The 24,844-nt window shown below is 47.2% G+C and overlaps 1 protein-coding gene across 2 annotated transcripts in view; it reads right to left on the reverse strand.

The window, feature by feature from the left end:
• Positions 1-6,768, reverse strand: part of Eya2 (EYA transcriptional coactivator and phosphatase 2) — a 156,627-nt gene extending 149,859 nt beyond the window's left edge. Inside the window, exon 1 of one of the 2 annotated variants that reach the window (XM_041670428.1) lies at positions 6,558-6,768. The gene's annotated coding sequence lies outside the window, so the exon portion shown is untranslated. The remainder of the gene's footprint in view (positions 1-6,557) is intronic. The other variant, XM_041670429.1, reaches the window with a different exon arrangement.
• Between the last annotated feature and the right edge of the window lie 18,076 nt (positions 6,769-24,844).

Consider the following 24,844-nt stretch of genomic DNA (forward strand, 5'->3'; position numbering starts at 1 on the left):
CCCACCCTGGATCAAACCACCAGACACCCTCCCTGAGTCTGCATCGACATCCCGGTACCAGTCTGTCTTTCTTGCGGTGCCTGAGCAACGTGGAGACATTCCACGCGTTTCAGACATCTGTGAGATGAAGACATCACCCCCCACACCCCCGTCATCTCTCCCCCTTCCCTCTACACCCCAGCCATTAGCTTCTGGGGGTGGGGTTCGGTCTCTTCAGCAAGAGGAGGGCACACAGAGCTCAGGATCCTCACAGACCGGAGGTGCATAATCTCCCAGGCTTCACTCTTTGTCACGGCTGGATGGGGCCAAAACTCTGCTGACAACACAGGCACAAGCCACCACTTGTAGAGCCGTCTGTCCTAGCAGAGCTGTCCTTCTCAGCCCCCCTCGCTTCCCAGTGGCAGAGAAGGCCAGAAGTACACGATCCCCGCCTCCCCCCTTCCCAACTAAGCAGGGAACGCAGGCCTTTGCCGGAGAGAGATGTGGTGCTAGAACATTCCAAAACAAAAGTGGCCATTTGTGCAAATAATACACACCCACAAAGGCAAACAACCTCTATGGGCTGACACCTTTTCTTTCTCTCAGAAGAGGGTTAACTCCATTGTGGAATGCCCACAAGCAACTGGGTTGGTACTAAGATCAGGGATGTGCAGACACACTGTGTGTGTGCTTCAGGGAGCCGGTGGTTAATGAGAGCAAAAGGCTTGGCTTCACGCTATGCACCCACATTTTAAAAACAATCACAGAAACAAAGAAAGTAAAGAAATGAAACAAAAACCAAAGGACCGTGAAAAACTATTAATATTTCAACCACAAAGTGATCGTGAGATGGGGAATAAAAGGCAAAGAAATTGACCAGGAGACCACAGGGCGTTCTTAACCTCTGACTCCCACAGACATGAACATCAGGAGGAGGTATCAGTAGTGACAGATGGACGCTGAACCCAGTTTTTCTCTAGGAAGGTGAAAGAGAAAGTTCTGGAGAAACCCGCCATTCCAGCCTCTGTCTCCGTTTACCACAAGATGTCTTTGCGAGCCCTCGGAGGACCAGATCAAGTTAGGAGCAGAACGCCCCCTCTTCTGTGTCCAATTCAACCAAACACGTCTAACAGGCAGGAATTCGGACTTGGCCCCGGGAACGAGTGCTGGTGGTTTTGTCCTGTTTTGGTGACCTTCAGTGCGTTTATTTATGTACTTCAAGCCCATGATCTAATACATGTTGGTTTGGCTTCCCTTCTCATAATAGCAGCCTGTAAAAAGCTATTGAGAATTCCCCGTGTTTTCTCATTTTGGGTCAAGAAAATAAAATCGATATCTAAGTAACCTTTTTAAAAATGTAAAGGCCTGTACCGCTCCAAAATGAGGAGCGTTTGCACCTGAACGAAGAAGTCTGTCTCTCAGAGCCTCTTCAAGGTGCAAGATTGGTGACTGCCTATGTGAGAATTAGCTAAGACGGGACTTTGTCGACCTAAGTCAAACAATGCCATTTAAAACTCACGTTAAAGCAATTACCATGCAGAACCTGCCTGTGTTTTTCCCATTTCTTAAACAGAAGTGTGTATGTTTTCGCATAGTTTCCTGCTGTGTTTTTTTTTTCTTGGCACACTCAGGTCGTACCAGGAAACCCAAAGTATTCACGTTGCAGGAACAATAATGGCCGAAACAGACCCACTTGCTTCTGCCGTGACTTTTCTTTACCAAATTAAAATGCCTACTGGTTAATACATGGTAAATTTCAGTTCTGAAAAACAATACTTAGGAGATAAAGAGAAAAGAGACCGAGCCCCGCCTTCAGAGGACGCAAGGAAAAGTGTGTTGCCACACTGCAGGAGTAGGAGTTGGACCGTCCGGTTCCTCATTCTTTGGGGGGAGGGGAGGGGCATGCCGATTTTTATCATTTTTCCTTCAATTATAAAATCCCCAAGAGCTGGCTGCTTCCCGAGTGAGCGAACGTAAGCAGATATGTTCATTTCAGTTATGTCTGTGAATACACAGACTTGAAAAGTTAATTTTCCTAGATATTCAGACAGAAGGGGAAAGTTGGAAGCCGACGACACACTTTATGATGCAGGCACGATACTAACAGAGACGGCAAATGACAAAATAGTTCTTAACCTCTGTTAAATTCTTCACACATTTTAAAAGATGTTTAAATTGGCATTATTTTGCGCTGGCATTTCTGTCTTAAATTTCTGCATAGATTCGAGACTACGAATTCACATATCAAAACACCAGGAGCTGGAAAATCTCTGCTGGAAGACCTGTAATTGCCAGAAGAGAGTGGCTGCGTGGCCGAGGCCCCTGCTTTCAGCAGGACGGTGGGTGTGCTGCAACCCTGCGCGCCATCCTTGGCTTTCTTTCCAAGGATGCACCTCTCAGGCCCTATGAACCACAAGCCCGTGTCCCCGCGTTCAGGCCACTGGTGGCCTCCCTCGACAGCATAAGTGGCCAAGACGAACCGCTTCTGTCACCCGACTCTCGAGACCACCTGTTCCAAATTACTTTGTCCTCCAAATGTTTATAATTGAACCCCAGGCCAGCTCCCACTCGCAGTAATACAATGCAGCTCCTTCTGGTAAAGCGGACCTGAGCTGTGCCTACCGTAAGGCTTAGGGCCTTCCCTCTGCCGGTAAGTTTATTGACTTGTTTTAGGAACAGAACCGCTCAGTGTTAATATAAAAGGGACAAATCAAATTAACCCTCGTAAATAAACAGCCATTTTCCTTGACAGAACCAGACCCAAACTGCTAAATACGACTCCCAAGGTTTCTATTCCTGCCTTCTAAATACGGAATACGACTTCTCTTCTATTTTAAATAACAGATAATTTGTTCTGTGCATGTTCAGAGTCATCCAAACTACTTGTCAACCTCCAAGGGGAGGGAGAGCAGGGTTTTCGAAGGACGTGGGTGAGGCACCCACCCACTGGGAATTGAAGACTTGGGTTTCATCTGCACTTCATCTGCGGCCTACATGAGTCATCTGCTCTGTGACTCAGTTTCCCCTTTAACAAGGCTGGGCTATTAATAATAACACCCTAAGGACTGGCGTAAGGACAAATGAGATGAGTTGATGGATGTCCTCTGCGTTCAAGTCCTGGATGTGTGGTAGCAGCTGTATTTGTTTTTCTTGTTTTTTGTTTTGTTTCGTTTTTTCGTTTTTTAACAATGTGTGTTTCCATAAGTGAATCTTAGGTGTAGTCTATAAGTGGAGAAAAACAGCATCAGTGTTCACTGCCATGAAAGTCAGTGAGAAGCAAACGGAGAACACGCATGTAAAACTGTGTAGCTCCCGTCAGCTTTAGGTGCGCCAGGCAAGTACTTTCCTACCCTGAATTACAAGTATTAGTCCCCGGTGGAAGGTGTCCCCTCCCTGGATTAGAAGGCAAACACCACTAGACCAGTTAAGACAATCAAGTAGCAAATTCTCCACTAATGGTTTTCCTACCAGAAGTTCCTTTGTGTGTGTGTGTGTGTGTGTTTGGGACTCTTGCATAACCTCAGATGCTGAGGGGGAAGGGAGCTGCTCACACAAACTGTGATTCTGGAATCAGGAAGAGTGTTGGGACTGAGCGAGGAAAGAGAGAGAAAGAGAGAAAGAGAGAGAGAGAGAGAGAGAGAGAGAGAGTTAGTTTTCTGTCAACAGGCCATGTTTTCTCTACTCCCGGGTTAAGCCTCCGTAAAGTATTCCTTCTGGGCAAACGCCTCCAACTCCTTATTCAGAACAAATAGCAAGACAAATGTTTCCTGCCCACAGCAGAACCCAGTCTTGGTGGCCTGCAAAAAGTGTGGCATCTGGGAGTGACTCTCAGCCACGCTGCCTGAAATCTCAAGATCAGGAGGGCCACAGAACTAAGCAATCCTTCCTGTTCAGAAGCCTCTGGGCAGACAATTCTCTCCCTTAAGGAATTTCTGTCAGGCCCCACAGTCTTCCTTTGTATCTGGTGCCCAGGTGAGAGGCAGGTAAATATCTCTGGCCATGTGACAGGAAGCAAGTTCTTTTTCCTAGTCTTTGTATACACACACACACACACACACACACACACACACACACACACACACCTCAAGTCTGTGGATATTTTCTGGGAGTTAGGCTTTGCCCTGGGCCCTAAGCATCCTTCATGGGCAGGAGGCCTACCCAGCAAGGACCAGTCCCGGCTCCAGTTCCAGCTCCCATCTATCCTCTTAGCTGCAGGGGCTTCAGCAGCTGGCCCAACTGAGCAAGACCTTCCCCTCCCTTCTTTTTCTGACAGCCATCGGCTGTCTCTACAGCCAGAAACACATTTGCTGTGATCGCCCGGAACCCCACTCCCGCTTAGCGATAGCCTAGGCTTTTACTACATGAGAAGTTTATTGCTGGCTTAATGAGTTTCGAAAGGGCCACCGCAGCTGAGGACAGTCAGCACACATTGTGTGGGGGGTAGAGGGTGGGGCGCGGGGGGGGGGGCAGAGAAAGAGTTCTCGCCCTGAGCTTGGCTTGAGCTGGTGACAGTCAGATGGCCGTTAAGTTCTGGTCTCCTGCACCCTGCACGAGTTATCTTTGGGAACGTGCTGAAAAATAAGGAAATGTTTCTTCTTTGTCAGGGATGGAGTTATCTTGTCTTGGGGGAACCAAAAGACATCTTAAGTGGGCATGTCTGGACCGTGTATACAGTTTTGAAAACTGTTAGCGTCTCTACAATGTATTCAGCCCAATCCTGAAAGTGCCCAGCCACATCACAGCCCTGTTTTACTGCCGGCTTTTCTGCTCTCCCCATGGCAGCTAGCATTTTATCAGTTTATCCATCCGGAACAAGACTCGAAATCTCTTACGATCGACTTAAGGCAGCAGGGCGTTTTGAAAGCAGTGTGCTATGGGTGGTTCCCCCGTTCCAAACGGTAATCCTGTAACAGGTCCACAAATCACATCTCTTTACGGGGTGTTTAACCCAACACAAAAGTTGTGGAAAGATGCTGGAACTTAGGAATATATATATATATATATATATATATATATATATATATATATATATCGGAGCACAAATCTTTTCATTTTTACTTCACATTGTTTACCTATCTGATACTAGAAAAAACCAACTTATGTGTTTGTGCCTTATTTTTATACACGCAGGCGCAGCGCTATGCAAGCTCTTTAAGACCCGGGGAGAAATAACCAATTATTTTAAGATAAAACAGTTTTTCAAGTTGTGAATTAAGATACAAAGGGGCTTTGGGATCTAAAAACGACTACACACACACACACACACACACACACACACACACACACACCTCAGTTTCTCTCAGATCCAAATTGGTTTATCTACAGCTGCAAAATCCCAAGTTTCAAACACACACTCAATATTATGCTTCATCACAAACAAGATTCAAAACATTATCATTTCTTACATAAATATCTCGTTAATTTCCTCCAGTCTGAAGATGTCTAAAGACAAGGAAATACTAGGCTTGTGGGGGCCTATGCTGGAGGGAAATAGCATTTCTTGAGTAAAACTGCGGAGTGACTCCTTGAGAAGGATTATTTTGAAAAGTCTGTGCGTGTTAGGGTCTAACTCACCGCCGAGGGTTGATGTGTTTGTTAACCTATACTCTGGTAATAGGAATTTCACCAGAGCATCAAGGGCCTATGGAATTAATAGACTCTGCTCCAAACCATTGTCCCCAGTTAAAATTTCCTTGGAGCGGGTAACTTGTATACTCGTGTTGTATTGTTTTTTAAAGTTATTAAAGGTTGTGTGGTGGAGGGAAGAGAGAGAAAGGACAGCCGGTAGTAGATCCGCCCGCCTTGCTTTTGGTAGGCAATGAGTGAGGGCTGTCAAGTGTGAGCCCGGGATAGGCTTTGGGACACTATGAACCTTGCAAGAAAGGCTCGCGTTTAACTGCTGAGCCAAGCGCATTGAAGCTTTAGCGGTGGGATACTTCTCCCAGTCACGCTTCCCTAATACTCCTTGAGCTTGAGAGCTATTTGAAAAGCGTTGAAGCAGCTAGGGCCAGTCCACAGCTGCCTGGCTAAAATAACTCCAGACTGCGCGCTCTCCCCTTACTACGAAATCCAGTCTAAGTGTTCTGATTGAAAGTTGTGTTAAGTTTCAGCTCCAACTTCAGCGTCCTGAGCTGGACCACTGCAGGATCATGAAGACTTTTCAAAAGAAAATCGGCAATCGGAGTGGAGGAGGCTGGGCCACCGGCCCCCAGTTCGAGCGGTTTGCCTCGCTCCTCAGCCATCCCATCACCCCGGCCCTCGGGCATCAGCTTGTCCCTGGGTTCCTTTTGGGTGGGATCCGACATTCACGACGAGCCTCCTCCGAGGCCAGGCATCTAACCAAACGCAGAGACACGGCCGCGTCTTGCACTTGTACCGCGCGCGGGAGTTGCCAACTTCAGTCACTGCGCCCCGCACCCCACTCACCTGGAACATGAGGGGAAACTGAGGCCCAGAGACTCAGAGAGATTCCGAAAGGGAATCTGCCTGCGGCGGCCGGGTCTCGACTCCACTCTTGTCGGCGGGGTCCCCGGGAACAGCGCTCCCGCCCTTCGTCCCCGAGCGAGCGCGGTACTCACCCGCGCAATGCAGAGGCGTCCCGAGCGGGCCAGGCCGGGTGACGGCACGCGGAGCGAGTGTCGCGGAGCTGCAGCGGCCGCGTGTGCGGGGGACCGGCCCCTGTCCCGGCCGCGGGTCTCCTGCGCCCCCGCCGGGCCGCGCCGTGCGTGGGGGCCGCGAGGCGCGGCGCTGGCTCCGGGCGGGGACTCGGCCCTGCAGTGCGCACTGCTCTCGCTGCCGCCGCTGCGCTCCCGGAGGAGGGACGCGCCGGCCTCCTCCCCGCGGCGACGCCCACGCCGCCTCCGGGCCCCGCAGAGTCCTCACCGCGGCCAGGCGCGGCCCCAGAGAGGCAGCAACGCAGAAAGGGACCGCGTGCGTGCATTCATCCATCCATCATCCACCCACCTATCATCTCTCCATCCATCCAGTCCACTGCCCGTGCCGGGTCAGCCACTCCACTAGAACAAGACCAACTCGTTTTCTGTGGTCTTAGAACTTTCCATTCACACCGAGAGAGGGATCATGAACAAAGAATCCAGGAAAAAGAAGGCAGTTGGAGAAAGTTGTAAATACTAAGGAGGAGGGAAAAAGAGGGGGGCTGTGGGGGGGGGGGGTAGGGCACCAGAGCAATCCTGGCAGACGTCTCTGAGGAGGTGTCACCTCAATTTCAGAAAAGTATGTGTGTGTTAGGGCAGAGGTCAACCTTAATATCTTCGTCAATTGCTCTCTACCTGTTTTTTTTTTCTTTTTTACTTCTTTTAATCCCTAAGTCAGGGTCTCTTTTTTTCAATTCAGCCAGAGTGGCTGACCAGCAAGCCCCCAGGATACTCCTACCTCTGCCTCCCAGGCACTGCGTTATAGGCACCGAATGCCATGCCTACTATTTTATATAGGTGATGGGGATTCGAACTCAGAACCTCATGCGTGTATGGCACTTTAATGACTGAGCCACTTCCCTGTCCAGCACGTCTCTATGGAGCTCAGCTGGCTTCAGATGACTACTCTCACTGCGTACTCAGGTACTGGGGCTGTAGGTGTCTCCACCAAGCTAGGCTTTGGGCCCCTCGTCAGAGCCCTGATGTGGTGGAGGGTCTGTTCCGTTTACAAACATCAGCTTCTTTGGGCCTCTCTCTAGCCGTGGTTAGTAAAGAGCCACTGACTCTCATGACTCCAACTTGTTCCAAAGGCCACACATTCCTGAGCAGAATTCCAGAGGCTCAGATGCCCCCTTCTGGCCTCTGTAGGCACTGCACTCACATGCACACCTTGCGGCCCACCTACCCATGCATACAGATAGATAAAAATAAACTTAGGGGCTGGAGTGACAGCTCAGCAGTTAAGAGTCCCTGTTGCTCTTGTAGAGGACCCGGTTCAGTTTCCAGCACTCACGTGTTGGCTAACAACTGTCCTAACTCCAGTTCCAGGAGATTCGACTCTGTTTCCTGAACTACATCAGGCATGGGTACACAGACCTTCATAGCGGGCAGAACAATCACATGCAAAAGTAAAAATAAAATTAAATCAGGACCAGTTGTGAATCCTTTCCTTAACTTAAAGGAATACTCACCTGTGTGTACGTATGGTAATTTTATACTCTTGTTATATAGGGGCTCCCAACTGTAGACGGGTCAGGCCCTGACACCCTTGGCCGCATCTCCAGTTCTGTCTTTCTCCTTTTCTTCACAGACACCACACCAGAGCAAGTGTCTCCAGCTGGCATGGACGTCCCCACTCAGTGAGGAGGGACCAGGCATCTCCAGACATCAGTGATGAGCAGAAGGGAAATCTGCCCTGGGTCTTGATTTTCTCATCTAAGAGCTCAGACCCGAGGCTTGCTTTCCATTGTCACCATGAGAATGCTGGGCGCTCACCCTGCTAACACACTTCCCACCAAGGCTGCTCTGCCACCAACCACGCTCTGTGGATTACCTACCACTCTGGGCATTTTGTTCCTCTCGGCATCATCTTAGAAAGCATGAAACTGCTCTCACTTGAGACATTCAATGTCCCTTAACAGGGGACAAGCCTTGGCCCCTGAACCTCATTTTTTCTTCTAAACAAAACAAAAGCCTAGAATGAAGGGCTAGGGTGGTGGCTGGGTTAGTAAAGTGCTTGCCCTGTACGCATCAGGGCTTGAGTGTGGATCCTCAGTATCCACACAAATAGCTGGGCACCAGGGCGGCTCACGCCTGTAATCCCAGAGCTGGGGAGGCAGAGACAGGAAGACCCCTGGGGCTCATTGTCCAGTCAGCCTAGCCTAATCAATGAGCTCCAGGTTCAGTGGGCGATCCCGCTCTCAAAACAGAAGGTAGAGCGTGGGTGAACGTGTCACTTGACATTGAACTCTGGCACACGCACGCACACACACACACTCACCACAACCGGATGAGGATAAACTGGACTAGGACATGTCACATGAAATGGCACAGTGTGAGTACAGGTCCCAGATTGAAGGGGCTCGGGGGGAGGAACTTCTGTACTGAACATGGACATGCATTTTGACGTGTGGTGCCGAGGACTGAACCCGTGGTGATGTCACAGCAGCAAATGTATTTCCCCAGCCTCATCTCAGATACTTTTTTTGTATTATTCCCATATCCCAGGAAATATGGCACTATTTTCATCACCTGTGATCACATTAGGTGCCCAAATAATCTAGAGTTCACAGTACATTAGGGGGATTACAAAGACCATGCAAATGTTACACCATTTTACCAATCGCTTGCCTATGCTGAAGCGCTACAATACATATACACAGACATATTCTACATACATACATACATACACACACAAATGCACACCTATACCATCTGCACGATATGCTACATACATACATAAACTATATATACACATATAGTATACACTCATATTATATACATTCATATACATGCATACATATACCACATAGACATATTGTATTAGACACACAATATAAACATACATACTTTTATACATATGCATAGATACACGCACATATATACCATACACATGCATAAACTGTTTTTACACATGCACACTATATACATAGACACACTATATAAACATATATATATGCACACATACACAATGCACACATATACGACATATATATACATACACTATATGCCCATATACATATTGCACACACATACTATATATACATGTATACTATATACACACATATACACATATGCTATATATACACACATACCAATCACATACGTATGTTATATACTATAACACATAAACATGTGCACGCACATGTTATTTATACGCATATACTATATGCACATATACATACACACATGCTGTATATACACATATACCATGCACATACATATAGTATATAAGTGTACTATATACACACATGCTATGTACACACATATTTTATATATATATATATATACATACATACATATAAACAAAACGCACACACATGAGGACCAAGGTATGAAATGTTTCTTTCTCTGTAGACTCTGTGAGGAAGTCCTGGACATTTCATAACTCAAGGAGAGTTAACGCGTCCCCTTCAGACTCTGTCTCCAGAACTGCCCATTATCTCCCCCTGCAGCCTCACCAGCCTGATGCCTCTGACTCGTAGGTGGGAGGCAGGTGTTTATCAGCTTCCTTTCTCCTTCTCCCAGGGCAGCAGTTCTCTGCACTGGGGCCCATTAGTGTCTCCAGGGGAATTTTTAAATCTCCACCCACACCAATTAACACAGCCTCTCTGGGGAGAGGGCTGGGGACTGGCGCTTTCCAAAGCTCCCTGGGTCAATCAGCAGAGAGGGAATCCTAGTCTCTGAGAAGCTCCCACTGGAAGCTATCCCTCCAGCCATGGCCTCAGTTTTTAATCTGACAGGGCTAGGCCACAGGGCAGTTTCTTCAGGATGCCGTCCCTTCCACAGCTGCCTTGGAGGAACGAACGTCCCCTTGTCTTCCCAGTCAATGTACATGGGAGAGCAGAGGGACTTTGAAAACTATGAATCCCACATCACATCCTACACACATACCCATCCTACACACGTGCGCACTCAATATTCCACACCATACACATCTTACACACACGTGTGCACCCCACGTCCTATACTATACACATCCTACACACAAGCGCAACACACATGTGTACCCTTTGTATCCCATAAATACACATCCTACAACACACACGTGTACTTTCAATGCAGAATCGTTCCTTATTTCCACATACATTCCTTTCCCACCCACAAGACGTCTGCAGTGAAGAAAGTCCTCCAGTTTCTAATGTCCTCGCAGACCTCAGTGCTTTTCCAAAAGGATTTGACGCAGGAAAGGGATGGCGACAATAAACGGAACAAGGTTCCAGGGAAAGGCTGGGAAGGAAAGTGTCAAGGACGAGGCTGGCCCACAGGCTGTGAACTGGGTCTGGGCACTTGTCGGCAGTGAACTGAGAACTAGATGTGAGCTTCCTGGCCGCCAACGCAAACAGGAAGATGTGATCAGTTACATCTGCATTTCTTCAGTCTAAAAGCAAATGTGCAAAGATGCCCGGCATGAGAAAAGGAGCTGAGGTCCCCGCTCCTGCGTCACCTTCTTCCTCTGTGGAAATTGTGAGGACTTGAAGGGGCTCCCGCGCTTCCAAAATTGAAAACTAGTCATTTCAAAACGTTTCACGGCGTGAAAGACAGCCGCAAACCGAGCTGCTTGGCACATCAGGCACATTTGATGGCTACCGATAAAGGGAGATGACCCAGGGTCCTCACAGATGCGGGAACAGGCTGCAGCATGAGGTGAGGGGGCTTGTTACAGACACCTGGGACACAAAAACGTCCCATACCAGGAAAAAAGAGGCATAGGTGATGCCCCATGGGAAAGTGACTGATATACAAGTGTGAGGACCTGAATTTGGATCCCCAGAGCCCACAGAAAGCCAGACATGGGAGCACACGTCTGTAATTCCAATGGTCCTGTGTGAGATGGGAGGCAGGAAAAGGAAAATCTCTGGACACTCGGGGTCCAGCCGGCCTGGGGGAACACAGCCACAAACCAGGAGAGCCTGTCTCAGAGCCGGTGGAGGGGAAGGCCAACAGGCAAGGCTCTCTTGCGACCTGCACATGCGCACTGTAGCTCGCACGCACAGACGGTGGGGTGGAGCGGGGCTCAGATTTTCCTTAGCTCAAGAAGACATACTTCCTTTAGACAGCCCTCCTGTGAGAAGCCAACAGAGAGCTCCGCTTTTGACAAACACCCAACTGCATAAGCCACAGCTTCTTGCAATAATCACGTGAATTGACGCTGGTCGCGCCCCAAACTTGATTCAATATTCCTCTCAAAACAGCAGGAAGGACAAGCGTTTATTACTGCCAGTGAGAGAACACGGGGCCACTTTTGGACTTGAAGCTGGGTCGATGTGCGCTAACAAGTTTGTTGATAACTTCAGTCGCCATTCCCTGATCAGAAAGCTGTGAGTTTTGTTAATTAACTAGTTAATTAATGTTCTATGTTCACATGCTAGTCTGATCTTTGCTGGGGACACTTGCTAGGGTTGAATACGCCTCTCCAAAACTGGTGCTGGCACCAAATGACTTTTGTACTAAGGGACTGTTAAAAGTGCGCTAATCCACAAGGTTCCTTCCTCGTGAGGGAAATTAAGACCAAAGGCATTTGTAAATAAGTTTTCTTGCCTTCTGCTTTTTGCCCCATGAAGACAGGATAGGATGCGGCTGTGAGGCATCATATCGGCATCAGAGAGCAGCCCCCACCAGACTCTGAGCCTCCTGGCGCCTCCATCACAAACTCCCCGGCCTCTAAGCTGTAAGGAGTAAGTTTCTCTTCTTTATAAAATACCCAGTCTCTGGTATCTTGTGGTAACAGAACACATGGACTGTGGCAGTTTTTAATGTGTCAGCTCTATTTTAGAAAATAGTTTGGGGGGTTGAGCCAACACAATATGCTTTACAATTTTCCCATTTGAAATGATTGTAAATTAGTGAGCTATTGAAATTTGGTGACCTTAGGAGATGGGACCTGATAGGTCTTTAGATTATTAGGGGCCACCCTCAAAGGGGCTTGTGGGACCTCCAGTTCTTCATGTCTCTGTCTTCTTCCTGGATTATAAGGTGAGCAGTTTGCTTCACCGTACACTCCTGTTGTGATGTGATCTCCGGCGGCCTCAGATGTATACCAATAAGAACATCCAGCACCATGAGCAACAGTGAACCTGTCCTTTTTATAAGTTAATGGCTTTCTTCATCAGGGTTTCTATTGTTGTGAAGTGATACCTCATACCCAAATCTGAAAACACAGCCGATAGCTGTTTTGAAGCCACACAACCATCTCAGGATTGTGTTCCAGTGCCATTCTTAAACAAGAATTTTACCGTGTAGTCTAGAATGACTGCTGTAACTCCAGCCAACACATCTGTCTTCTAGTCAGAAGGAAGGAAACTGTGGGCTATCTTTATCTTAAGGGAACTGCGCAGAAGTTGAATACATCACCTCTATTAAAATACTGTTGACTGGGACTTAATAGCAGCTATGCCTAGCTGCAGCAGCCTTTGAGAGGAAAGACTGTGTCTAGGTACTGAGCACTGAGTATCCCATTTCTAAGGGGGGGAGGAGACTGAGCAGAGTTGATCTCAGCCTCACTAATCACTAAGTTATCAAGATAATGAGTTCCGTGCTCTGTGAATTCTCTCGTAATATGCCAATATTCCTTGCAAGTTCAAATATTTTGAGGGCCACTAACCAGGAAATTAGAAAATACTTTCTCAAAACGTCATGTATGGGATGGGGCTAGCAGACACGGGGTCCTGGGATCCATCCCTAGCACCGAGAGCAAAACAAATAGAATGCAACCCACTAGTTCTATTTTCCAGATCCTTCTGGGGGACACAGAGAGCATCTCCAGGGAGCATACGCAAGATGTTCACTGTAGTAGCACAAACAGGAAACAAGATGTGACCTGATGAGGCAAACCCACATGTTGGAGTATGAAGCTACATGCTGGGGCAGAGGTGGGGGAGGTTATCTGTAGATTAGTGAATGGTATGAGTGACAGTCCTTGCGTGTGTCAAAGACAACACAGATGCACACATAACCTCATGTACATCCAGAGAAAGGTCTGGAAGAATTATAAGGATAAAAAGACCTGAAAAGACTGGCATATTTAAAAGGAAACTTTATTGTTTTATTAAATTATTTTCTTACATTTATTTCATGTGTGTGCATGTGTGTGAGTGTGTGTGTGTTTATGCCCTCCAGCACACACCTATGGAGGTCCTGCCTTTCTGCCACGCTGGTCCCAGGAACTGAACCAGGTCATCAGCATCAGGCTTGGAGGCAACTTTACCGACTGAGCCGTCTCACCGACCCTATTTTTGTGAAGGTCTTTCCTTTGTCTGTTTGGTTGGGTTGTTTAGATTTGTTTGTTTCTTTAACGAGTGTTTTGACTGCATGTGTGTGTGTGCGTGCACCACCTGCGTGGACAGCAGAGAAGTTGGATCCCTGGCACTGGAGTTACAGATGGTTGTCAGCCATCCTGAGGGTACTGAGAACCACATCCCAGATTTTGCAAGAACAATAAGTGTTCTTAACTACTGAGCCATCTCTCCAGTCTCGTTAATTTTTTTTCCTATTTCGTTTTTTTTTTTTTTTTTTTTTTTTTTTGGCAATGTCTAACTCTGTAGCCCAGGCTGGCTTGGAACTTGAAGCAATCCTACCTCCACTGAGAGCTGAGACATTACGGGTGTGAGCCACCATACACACATGCAGAATATATTTACATATTAAACGTTTACACAAAAAGAATAATGCATGCTGAACAGGCGTATGTATGATGCTGAGCACGCTAGTGTGTGGCTGAGATTCTGAGAGGCCCCGAGTCTGTGGCGTGTCCCTGTTTAGATGACCTGACATTCTCCTGGGCTTAGGTTAAGGCAGGAATCTTTTGTAAGAACACCACAAAGTCTGCAGTGTGCTTCTCTTGGCACGTGTTTTTAATTTGTCCCCTTCAGAGTGACATTAACTCTGATCCTAATTGAAGGTGGTGTCTGCCAGGCTTCCCCATGATCAAGTTACCTCCTTGCCTTGGTAGTTAATAAGGCTTCTGTGGGTACGGCTTTGAGGCTAGGTGGGCCTCCACCTCCCCAGCCAGTTCCAATTAACAACCTCATTGATACTTTTAGCTGACGGCTAGAAGCTCTTACTATACTCATTTTAAAAGATTTATTTATTTTATATGTGTGTGTATGTGTGCCTACTTGATCTGTGTGTGTACCGTGTGTGTGCAGGGCCTGGCAGAGGCCAGGAGAGAGCATCATCAGATCCCCTGGAGCTGGACAGACAGTGGTTGTGAGGGGCAGGTTATGGTAATTAAACCCGGGTCCCATACAAGGGCATCAAGCGTTCTGAACCGCTGAGCTGTCTCCCCAGTCCAACCGCGTGACTTTTTTATGTCTGGCTTGTTGCCCCATGTGACCAGAGAGCATCTTCATGATGGCTTCTGTGTCCCCTTGGCACAACCCTGTCATTCTCCGAGCAGTTCCTTCCTTTCCGGCCGTCTCTGACATTCTGATTCTCCTCCTTGCTCCAGCACTGGGATTAAAAGTCTTTGCTCCTTTGAAAGGAAATGGTTTTAGGAGGCAAGACCTGCACCTGAGGAAGTCTGTGGTGGCTCTGATGTCACTGTCCTCTGGATAGACGCACCTGCATACACAAGACAGACACACACCTGTATTATTTATTTATCATCTACTTATTGCTCTCCGTCTGTCCATCCACACCTTTATCCATTCATCTATCTGTATGTCTTTGAATATATCTATCCATCCAATTATTCATCATTTCACCCATTAATTTATTCACACATTTATTCATTTTCTTCCATCTATCATCCAAGCATCCATCTGTCTATCTGTGTGTCTTCATTTCTATCTATCCACCCACCCATTCATCCACATATCATCAATCTGTTTACCTGTGGACTCATCCATCCTTCAGTCAGCCAGTCATCAATCCCTCCATGTGTGTCTATTTATCCATTTGTCTGTCTATCTATCATCTATCAATCTATGTATCTGTATGTCCATCCACCCACATAGCCATCCATTCATCTATTCATTCATCCATCCATCCATCTACTCATTGGTTATCCACATATTCATCTAACCACATATCTGTCTGTCTGTCTGTCTGTCTTTCCATCCATCCATTTATATATCCACGTATTCATCTATGTATCCATTCATCCATCCTTCCATTTATCTACACTGAAAACTCTAACGGCGTAAACGAATGCAGACAGATTGTAAAAAAATATATATATAGCTTTAATGGCAAAATAGACTTACAGAACCACCGTTCCCGCGGAGACCAGGAAAGCAGAAGCGACGGCTGGGAGCACGCTCGCCAAATTTATAGGCAAACATTAGCCCGAGGCGAACACGCCCCCTTAGGGGCGGGACTTATCCCTACAGAAAACTGTGAGCTTCTTCCAGGGCTGCCTGAGTAGTTTGAGAGCCTAGGCTGAAACAGGAGTTTTGGGTTCTTGTTGCAAAGACAGAGTGGAGCGTGCCCTGCTCTCCTCTCTCTGGAATTGTCATAGGCTCTTCCTTTGCTATTCTAGATCACACACGGAAAGTTCACGTGGTGGTGCAGCATCTTGGAGGTGCCCACTTGCTATCTGTTCTCCCTTCTGTCACTGTCGCCTAATGATGGTGCCCCTGCCAAGCAAGGAAACAAAGCCAAGAGTCTCTTCTCCTCCCGCCCACCTGTCAACCTACAGCATAGTTGCACCCTGCGAGGCCCTATGCATCAGGTACCTGGATGTCAGGTGCACAGGAGCCCTTCTGGGTGAGCTTTGGGCAGGAGTGCAGGAGAAACGGTTGCTGCTGGGTGACAATGGGGTCAGTGAAGCCAGACAGGCTCTGTGTAGGTCCAGAAGTGGGACGGAGCCTCCTCCATCCCAGGAGGATGGGAAGGTGAGACATCAGGTCACTCCTAAGCCATGGCTCCAAGCCCTTACTCATGCTCCCACTGTACTGGGCTCATGAAATGCCGGTTCAGAGACAAAATTGCTAAGGGTTACAAGCTAGCAATCCTAGCCCAAGTTCAGGGTCCCTTTGGGTGGTGAGTCCTGCAATGGCACACTGGGCTTGTCCATGAAGTCCTCCTGGCTTATACCACTTGCTCCAACACCAACGCTCCCCTCACGTATTTACAACAGTGAAGACGTGGGCGCCTTATCCCCTTGCCAGCAGTGGAGTCATCCTCCCTGCTGCCCAGCTCCCTGTTGGTTGCATACAAGCTGTGCTGTCCTGCCTGAACTTGGTGAGTGGCTGAGAGCACTCAACCCCCACAGGCTGAAGAGAGGCAAGTGCCTGTGCTGAGCTGGGCATCACCCCACCCAGAGGCCCCATGCCAGCTGGAACTGCAGCACTTGAGGACAGGTTGGGTTCCTCCCTCTGCTGCGGATACAGGGATGCTGTCCCAGATCACTGCATCCTGCCCTTACACCAAAGGCCAGAGAAGGCTGGGGCATAGAAAGGGTCAAAGAGGAATTTTTGATTTTTTCTATTTTTCTTTCTTTCTTTCTCCTAGGAACACACATACCAAAACACATATGTAGAGGCCAGAGAACAACTTGCTGAGCTTAGTGCTTCCCCTGCCCAGCATGTGGCTCCCCCGTCATCAGTCGAGGTAGCAGGTGCCTTTTATCAGCTGTGCCATCTTGCTGACCTGAAAAGGGAAATTTTGACAGCAGAAAGTGGATTCTACTTTTTCTCTGAAGAAGGAAGGGACTGCACAGGGCATCTTGAAGATGAGCATCAGGTCCCTGCCAGGTGCCGACGCCGTCAGCTGAGCTATGACAAGAGAATGAGAACCTGCTGGCAGACAGGCAGACTAGACTAAGAGAATGGGGCAGGGATCAAGGCACAAAAAGAGATTTATGAATTAAAAGCATTTGTGAAATATGAAACAGATAAATTTAACCCTTCTGACTGCATTGTTCAAGAATTTCTCTGACAACCTATATAATCTAGAGAGAGTTAACAGTGTGAAGTAAATAAACTGTGAACTAGAAAAGTCAGTAACAGAAAGGATGCTGCCTAAAAGTCAGGACTGGCCACTGTGAAGGGTGTGTGTGTGTGTGTGTGTGTGTGTGTGTGTGTGTGTGCATGCGTGTTCAGACGCATGCATGTGTGGATATATAGGATGTACATGGGTGAGAATATAAAAACCAGAAGGCAGTGCTGGGATTACAGGTACTCCTCACTTGGCTTCTTTTTTAGAGGGGATTTTCTTACTATGCAGCCCAGGCTGCTGTGAAACTTCTTGGTAGACCAGGCTAGCCTGGAACTCACAGAGATCCTCCTGTCTCTGTCTCCTGAGCACTGGGATTAACAGTGTGTGTGCCACTGTGCTCAGTGTGCCTGGCATTGCTCTGCCCCCATGGCCTGGAGGTACAGTGCAGATCCTATATTTGCAAAGTAAGCACTTTCCCAGCAGAGCCAAATCCCCAGCCCGACTGACACGCTCTTTTGGAACCGACGGCTGAAAAACAAAGAGAAGATTGCCAGCAACCAGCAAGCCTGAGATGATGAGGGGATGGCTCTGCTCATAAACTAACGGGACATACACAAAGCTGCTCACCCTCTCAAAAGGAAGGCTCAGCTAAAAAAAAAATGCATATATTCACTCTATTGAAATTTGGTACTATTTTCTGTTTCAAATTCACATATGGTCATGTAAATTAAGTATGCAAACCCTTTAGTCAAGAAATGTGCTCCAAAGCTACAGAGAAACCCTGTCTCGAAAAAAAAAGTGTAACTTTGTCCTTCTTAGAAAAACAGTCATACAGAGGCACGAGGAAACCCACATGAGACTTTTCATCCAAACACGCTGGCTGCTCCTAACCCCCAAACTCTCAAGTTCCAAATCCTCCAGGTCTGAGACTTCTGGGTGCCAGCATGTCACCACACTGGAGAAGTCTACACTGAGGAACTTGATTTCACACACAAACTCACTTTAAATATCATCCAGGACTCTGTTCAACCTCTGTGTGGACAGATGTGCTCCATGTCTAATCTTGGGTCCCATCCTCCAGAGATCTCACTTATGTCTACGCAAATTTCCCAATTCCCACCTATTGTGTGTTCGTATTTGCAGGTGAGAAAGTGTGGAGGTCAGAGGACCACCCCAAGTGTCAGCCTTCACCTTTGGTTCTGTTTGAGGCAGGGTTCTTGTTTGCCACCGTGTACTCAAGGCTAGTTGGCTCAATAGTTTCCGGGGGTTCTCCTGTCTCAACCTCTTAATGTACTACAGGAGCAAGTTATTGCCTCTGGCTCTTTCTGTGGGTTCTGTGGTTTCTTATGTGGGTTCTGTGGTTTCTTCTGTGGGTTCTGTGGTTTCTTATGTGGGTTCTGTGGTTTCTTATGTGGGTTCTGTGGTTTCTTATGTGGGTTCTGTGGTTTCTTATGTGGGTTCTGTGGTTTCTTATGTGGGTTCTGTGGTTTCTTATGTGGGTTCTGTGGTTTCTTATGTGGGTTCTGTGGTTTCTTATGTGGGTTCTGTGGTTTCTTATGTGGGTTCTGTGGTTTCTTATGTGGGTTCTGGGGTTTCTTATGTGGGTTCTGTGGTTTCTTATGTGGGTTCTGTGGTTTCTTATGTGGGTTCTGTGGTTTCTTATGTGGGTTCTGTGGTTTCTTATGTGGGTTCTGTGGTTTCTTCTGTGGGTTCTGTGGTTTCTTATGTGGGTTCTGTGGTTTCTTATGTGGGTTCTGGGGTTTCTTATGTGGGTTCTGTGGTTTCTTCTGTGGGTTCTGTGGTTTCTTATGTGGGTTCTGTGGTTTCTTATGTGGGTTCTGTGGTTTCTTATGTGGGTTCTGGGGTTTCTTATGTGGGTTCTGTGGTTTCTTATGTGGGTTCTGTGGTTTCTTATGTGGGTTCTGTGGTTTCTTATGTGGGTTCTGTGGTTTCTTATGTGGGTTCTGTGGTTTCTTATGTGGGTTCTGTGGTTTCTTCTGTGGGTTCTGTGGTTTCTTCTGTGGGTTCTGTGGTTTCTTCTGTGGGTTCTGTGGTTTCTTATGTGGGTTCTGTGGTTTCTTATGTGGGTTCTGGGGTTTCTTATGTGGGTTCTGGGGTTTCTTATGTGGGTTCTGTGGTTTCTTATGTGGGTTCTGTGGTTTCTTCTGTGGGTTCTGTGGTTTCTTATGTGGGTTCTGTGGTTTCTTATGTGGGTTCTGGGGTTTCTTATGTGGGTTCTGTGGTTTCTTATGTGGGTTCTGTGGTTTCTTATGTGGGTTCTGGGGTTTCTTATGTGGGTTCTGTGGTTTCTTATGTGGGTTCTGTGGTTTCTTATGTGGGTTCTGTGGTTTCTTCTGTGGGTTCTGTGGTTTCTTATGTGGGTTCTGTGGTTTCTTCTGTGGGTTCTGTGGTTTCTTCTGTGGGTTCTGTGGTTTCTTATGTGGGTTCTGTGGTTTCTTATGTGGGTTCTGTGGTTTCTTCTGTGGGTTCTGGGGTTTCTTATGTGGGTTCTGGGCATTGGAAGTCACGTCTTCATCCTCTGCTCATGGGCCTTCTCCCCAAGCTCCAAATCCAAAATCAAAACACATCTGGTCCTAAGTGTTGCAATCGGGGCGAGTCAGCCTGTGCATGACTCTTGAGGGGCACCCCACTCCCTCAGATAGTGCAGTCTTGTCCGCTGTCTTTACCATGTTCTACTACCCAAGCCACTCCAGTGCTACCCACCCTCCAGGGGAGGAGCCATAGCCCCAGACTCTGAACAAAGTCGGCCCTGCAGTTTGGCAGGCTATACTCGGTTACATGCACACAAGGTAGCAGTGCAGCTCCCCAGGGACAGACTCACGGCCTCCGTGTCACCCCATTAAAGATGCTTATTGGCGGCGGAAGTCGCTCCAGAGCCAAAATTTTTGCCTTAACTGTGATGGCCCTTTGTGTGGATGGGTGATAATGGCCAAGCCTTCCTGAAAAGCCTTTCTTTGGGCCAGTTTATGAAAGAAAGAATCAACACGTTTCTTTGTCTCCATAACGGGCCAAGCATTGCACACCCCTGCAGAAAGGGAATGAGGTAACATCCCAGGAGTGAGTTTTACACCTGTGGGGGGCTGTCCATCACTGATGTCTCCACCACCTATCACCCCTCACCACCTCAGGGCTCTACTCTGGTCACCCTTGAGAAGGTCAAGGGCCCCCTCTTTCTTCCTCCTCTTTGTTGCCTGACTGCTTCTCGGTTGCCATATTTTTGAGAGAACGGTTTCATGCAAATGACAGCTGCCGAGATGCACACCCCAGAGGGTCCTTTGCTTTCTTTCTTTCTTTTTTCATTTGCTCTTTCAATCTTTGCCCCCCAAGCATACCTTAGCCTCAATTGTTAATATAATCATATAAAAATGATGGAGAAATAGAATCTAAACAACGGACTTGATTTTTAAAAAAAAATTAGGTAGGAATTAATTTTTCAAAATAATTGTCTAGGGGTGGCTTATTTTCACATGCTGTTTAAATATGTATTTTCCGGTGCATCATGGCTTGAAGGGATGGTTTAAAATTAGTGTGCAAAATGGTTTCTGAATAAATCATTTAAAACCAGAACTCTGGGTAGTCAAGTTTGTTGAGTTTTTTTAAATATATATTTATTTACTTATTTATTATGTATACAATATTCTGTCTGTGTGTATGCCTGCAGGCCAGAAGAGGGCACCAGACCCCATTACAGATGGTTGTGAGCCACCATGTGGTTGCTGGGAATTGAACTCAGGACCTTTAGGAACAGCAGGCAATGCTCTTAACCTCTGAGCCATCTCTCCAGCCTAAGTTTGTTGAGTTTTTGTTGCAAAATACCTCTTTGAAAACAGTCTCCTATCTCATCAGTAACTTCTCCTGTTGCTAGGTCAAAGCGCCTACCCACGACAGCTTAGGCTGTTTCAAAGCCCACAATCTGAGGGATCCAGACCATCGTGGTAGGGAAGGTGTAGAAGCCGGAGCTCAAGGCGTCTGGTCACACTGCAGGACACAGCAGAGATGAATGCCGTCCCTCAGCTCCTTCTTCCCTTTTCCCAATCTGTGGGATGGCACCACCCACATTCAGGGCAGGTCTTACAAGGGATGGCACCGCCCACATTGAGGGTGAATCTTGTATGGGATGGCAAAGGGTGGGTCTTCCCAATTCAGCTAAACCTTTCTGAAAAACACTGTTTATAGCTATGCCTAGAGATGTGTTTCCTATAAATCCCATCAAATTGAGAAAAAGATCATCACATCTACGTTCCTGGTAAATCCTCTTTCCTCCTCTCTACTCCATGACAAAAATAATTTTTTAAAAGACAGTCCTGTGTATTCCAGGCTGGCCTTGAGATCACTAGTGGTCAAGGATGACCTTGAACTTCTGGTCCCAGGATTACAGCCCTGTACCACCACACTTGACTTAAAATAGTTTTATCAAGAAAGATAATTAAGACTTGGTCTTTAAAGCCAGGCAGTGGTGGTGCACACCTTTAATCCCAACAATGGGGAAAACAAAGACAGACAGATTGTGAGTTCAAGGTCAGCCTGGTCAACAGAGTAAATTCTAGGACAGCCAAGGTTACACAGAGAAATGTTGTAGACTATTATTTTAAGATGTATTGTTAAGCTGGGGGGGGTGGCACATGTCTTTAATCCTAGCACTTGGGGGGCAGAGGCAGGCAGATCTCTGTGAGTTTGAGGCCAGCCTGGACTACAGAGCAAGGGGCCAGACAGAGAAACCCTGTCTCAAACACCAAAAAAAAAAAAAAAAAAAAAAAAAAGGTGTGTTGTTACATTTGTTTATGCTGTGGAACATTTGTTTAATGATGCAAAGATGTGTTGCATTCTTTTATGTTGCATTTGTTTAACTCTGTGAAGCTGTGATACTTTGCCTGTCTAAAACCCCTGATTGGTTTAATAAAGAGCTGCAAGGCAGGAGAAAAGAGAGGTGGGGTTGGCTGGCAGAGAGAATAAATAGGAGAAATCTGGGAGGAGGAGATTGAAGAGCAAGAGCAAGATAAAGGGGGGGATATCAGGGGCCAGCTACACAGCCACACAGCAAACCACGGGTTAAGAAGGAAAGAAAAGATACACAGAAATAGAGAAAGGTGAAAACCCAGAGGCAAAAGGTAGATGGGATTTTTAAGAAAAGTTGGCTAGAAATAAGCAAAGCTAAGGTCAGGCATTCATAAGTAAGAATAAGCCACCAAGTGTTTATTTGAGAGCTGGGTGGCAGGTCCTCCAACGAGTAAATAGCAAAGAGTAGAATAACCAACTACAGAGAAACCCTGTCTCAAAACAAACAAACAAACAAAAGACTTGGGTTTTAATGATTGCAGCAAAGAGATGCTGTGACAGGAAGACACTGAGGCAGCACCCATGATCTCCCTACTTCTATTGGCCAGCTGGCAGAGTGCTCACCCACGTCCACAAAGCCATAGCCTCCATCCCCAGTGCTGCAGAAACCGTGTGGGAGGCACAGAGCTTGGGCGACGAGGCACGAGGATCCGGGATTCAAGGTCATCTTTGACTACGTAGTGAGTTGAAGGCTAGCCTGGACTAAATGAGTTAAAGGAACAGATGTCATAGTTAACTCAGCTCTCTGGATAACTGAAACCATCAGACTGCGTGTGTCTTTCTTTTGCACAGAATCAGTCAGCCGCTTCCAGACTCTTGCGGGATAAGTGCTTTGCCACAGAGAGGCCCAAGGCTGCTCTCTCCTGCCTGTCCTGTCATGTGCCTCTGTCTCCAAGAGGTTCCTCAGATGCTGAGGGTCACCTTGTCTGGGGACCTCTGACCCTGCTGCTCCCTCTGCCTGAAGACTCCTTACCCTGCAAGATGACCTCATGTGAAAACTACGCTCAGAAGCAACTGTCCTTTGGGGAAAGCGGAATTTGTAACTAAGATTGCCAATCTGTAGGGAGCAATTAAAACTATGATTCTGAAATTCCTTTAGGCTGAAATAAAGTTATGATCAGAAGCCATCCAGTTTTAATAGCACCCCAAGAGAAAGAGCCACTGGAAGGTCAACACGGGACTTCACGCGGCAGAGCACTCAATCAGGTACCGCCTTCTGGTTTCCCTATACAGGTGAAAACGCTGTAGCACGCAAGAAGCCCTGGGTTTCATCCCCAGCACAGCAGAAACCAGATACGGTGGTGCACACCTGGAAACCCGGCACTCAGGACGCAGAGACAGGAGGATTAGGCGTTCAAGGTCATCCTCAGCTACAGACTGAGTTTGAGGCCAGACTGACCTGTGTGAGCAGGGCAGGTGAGAAGACGCTTTCCGGTCAGAAGAACAGGGTGTAGTCTGTATGTTCTCTAGTGGAAGCTTGGAGTGAAGTTCCCAAAGCCTCCACTATTTAATGCAGTAACAATGGCTGCACTCACTGTTATGGCTTAAATATAAAGTGTCCCCCATGGGTTCACACTTTGGTCCTCAATTCCTGCTGGTGATTTGGGGTGGGGAGCTAGGAATCTTTGTGAAGGAAGTACTAAAAGTTCTGAAGGATGTAGATCTTGGAGGATAAGGGTTTTAGGTTTACAACCCTGATCCACCGAGATGTGAACCATCAGCCTCAAGCTCCTCCTGCTACAGCTGCCAGCCACTCTTTCCACTTTCTGTCCTAAGGTAATGGACTACAGCCTCATACCGTGAGCCAAAACAAACACTTGCTCCTGTAAGTTGCTTCTTGTTGGCTATTTATTTGGTCCCCACAATGAGAAAAGTAGCTACCACACTAATTTCTTAGTCCCTTAAGTTTGGGGGGGGGGGGAGAGCTTGCTTTTTTTTCCTATGTAGGAATTACAAAGAAAAGAAAAACAAATTACGGTTACAGCAGGGACCTTAAAATGGCAGAGAAAGGAGGGGAGATGGGGGTGCAGTGGCTGCTTAGTCACTCCTGACTTACCACTGTCTCCAAAAAGATGAGCACATGAAATAGAAAACAAACTGATTTCACCCTTGGGTGGACTTGGGTTCAAATCCTAGCTCCAGAACTTTCTAGACATATGACCTTGGAGTCTGTAGTGATATTTTGTTTGTGTTTTAACAAATAAAACTTGCTTGAAGATCTGAGTTCAGAGTCACCAGTGGCCAGACAGCGGTGGCACACACCTTTAATCTCAGGACTCGGGGGACAGAGACAGATGGATCTCTGTTCATTCAAGGCCATCCTTGAAAGGCTACACGAAATAGCTCCAGTCTATAAGAGAAACAGAGCTCATAGAGGTGATCCCAGAACTTGGGACCACACGCCTTTAATCCTAAAACTAGGGAGGTGGAGACAGGAGTAATATGGCTGGGCGGAGAGAGGAATATAAGGCAGG

Source organism: Microtus oregoni, unplaced genomic scaffold (genome assembly GCF_018167655.1).
Source record: "Microtus oregoni isolate MIOR12 unplaced genomic scaffold, Mior012 000020F_ref0000438, whole genome shotgun sequence".
Classification (NCBI taxonomy): Eukaryota; Metazoa; Chordata; class Mammalia; order Rodentia; family Cricetidae; genus Microtus; species Microtus oregoni.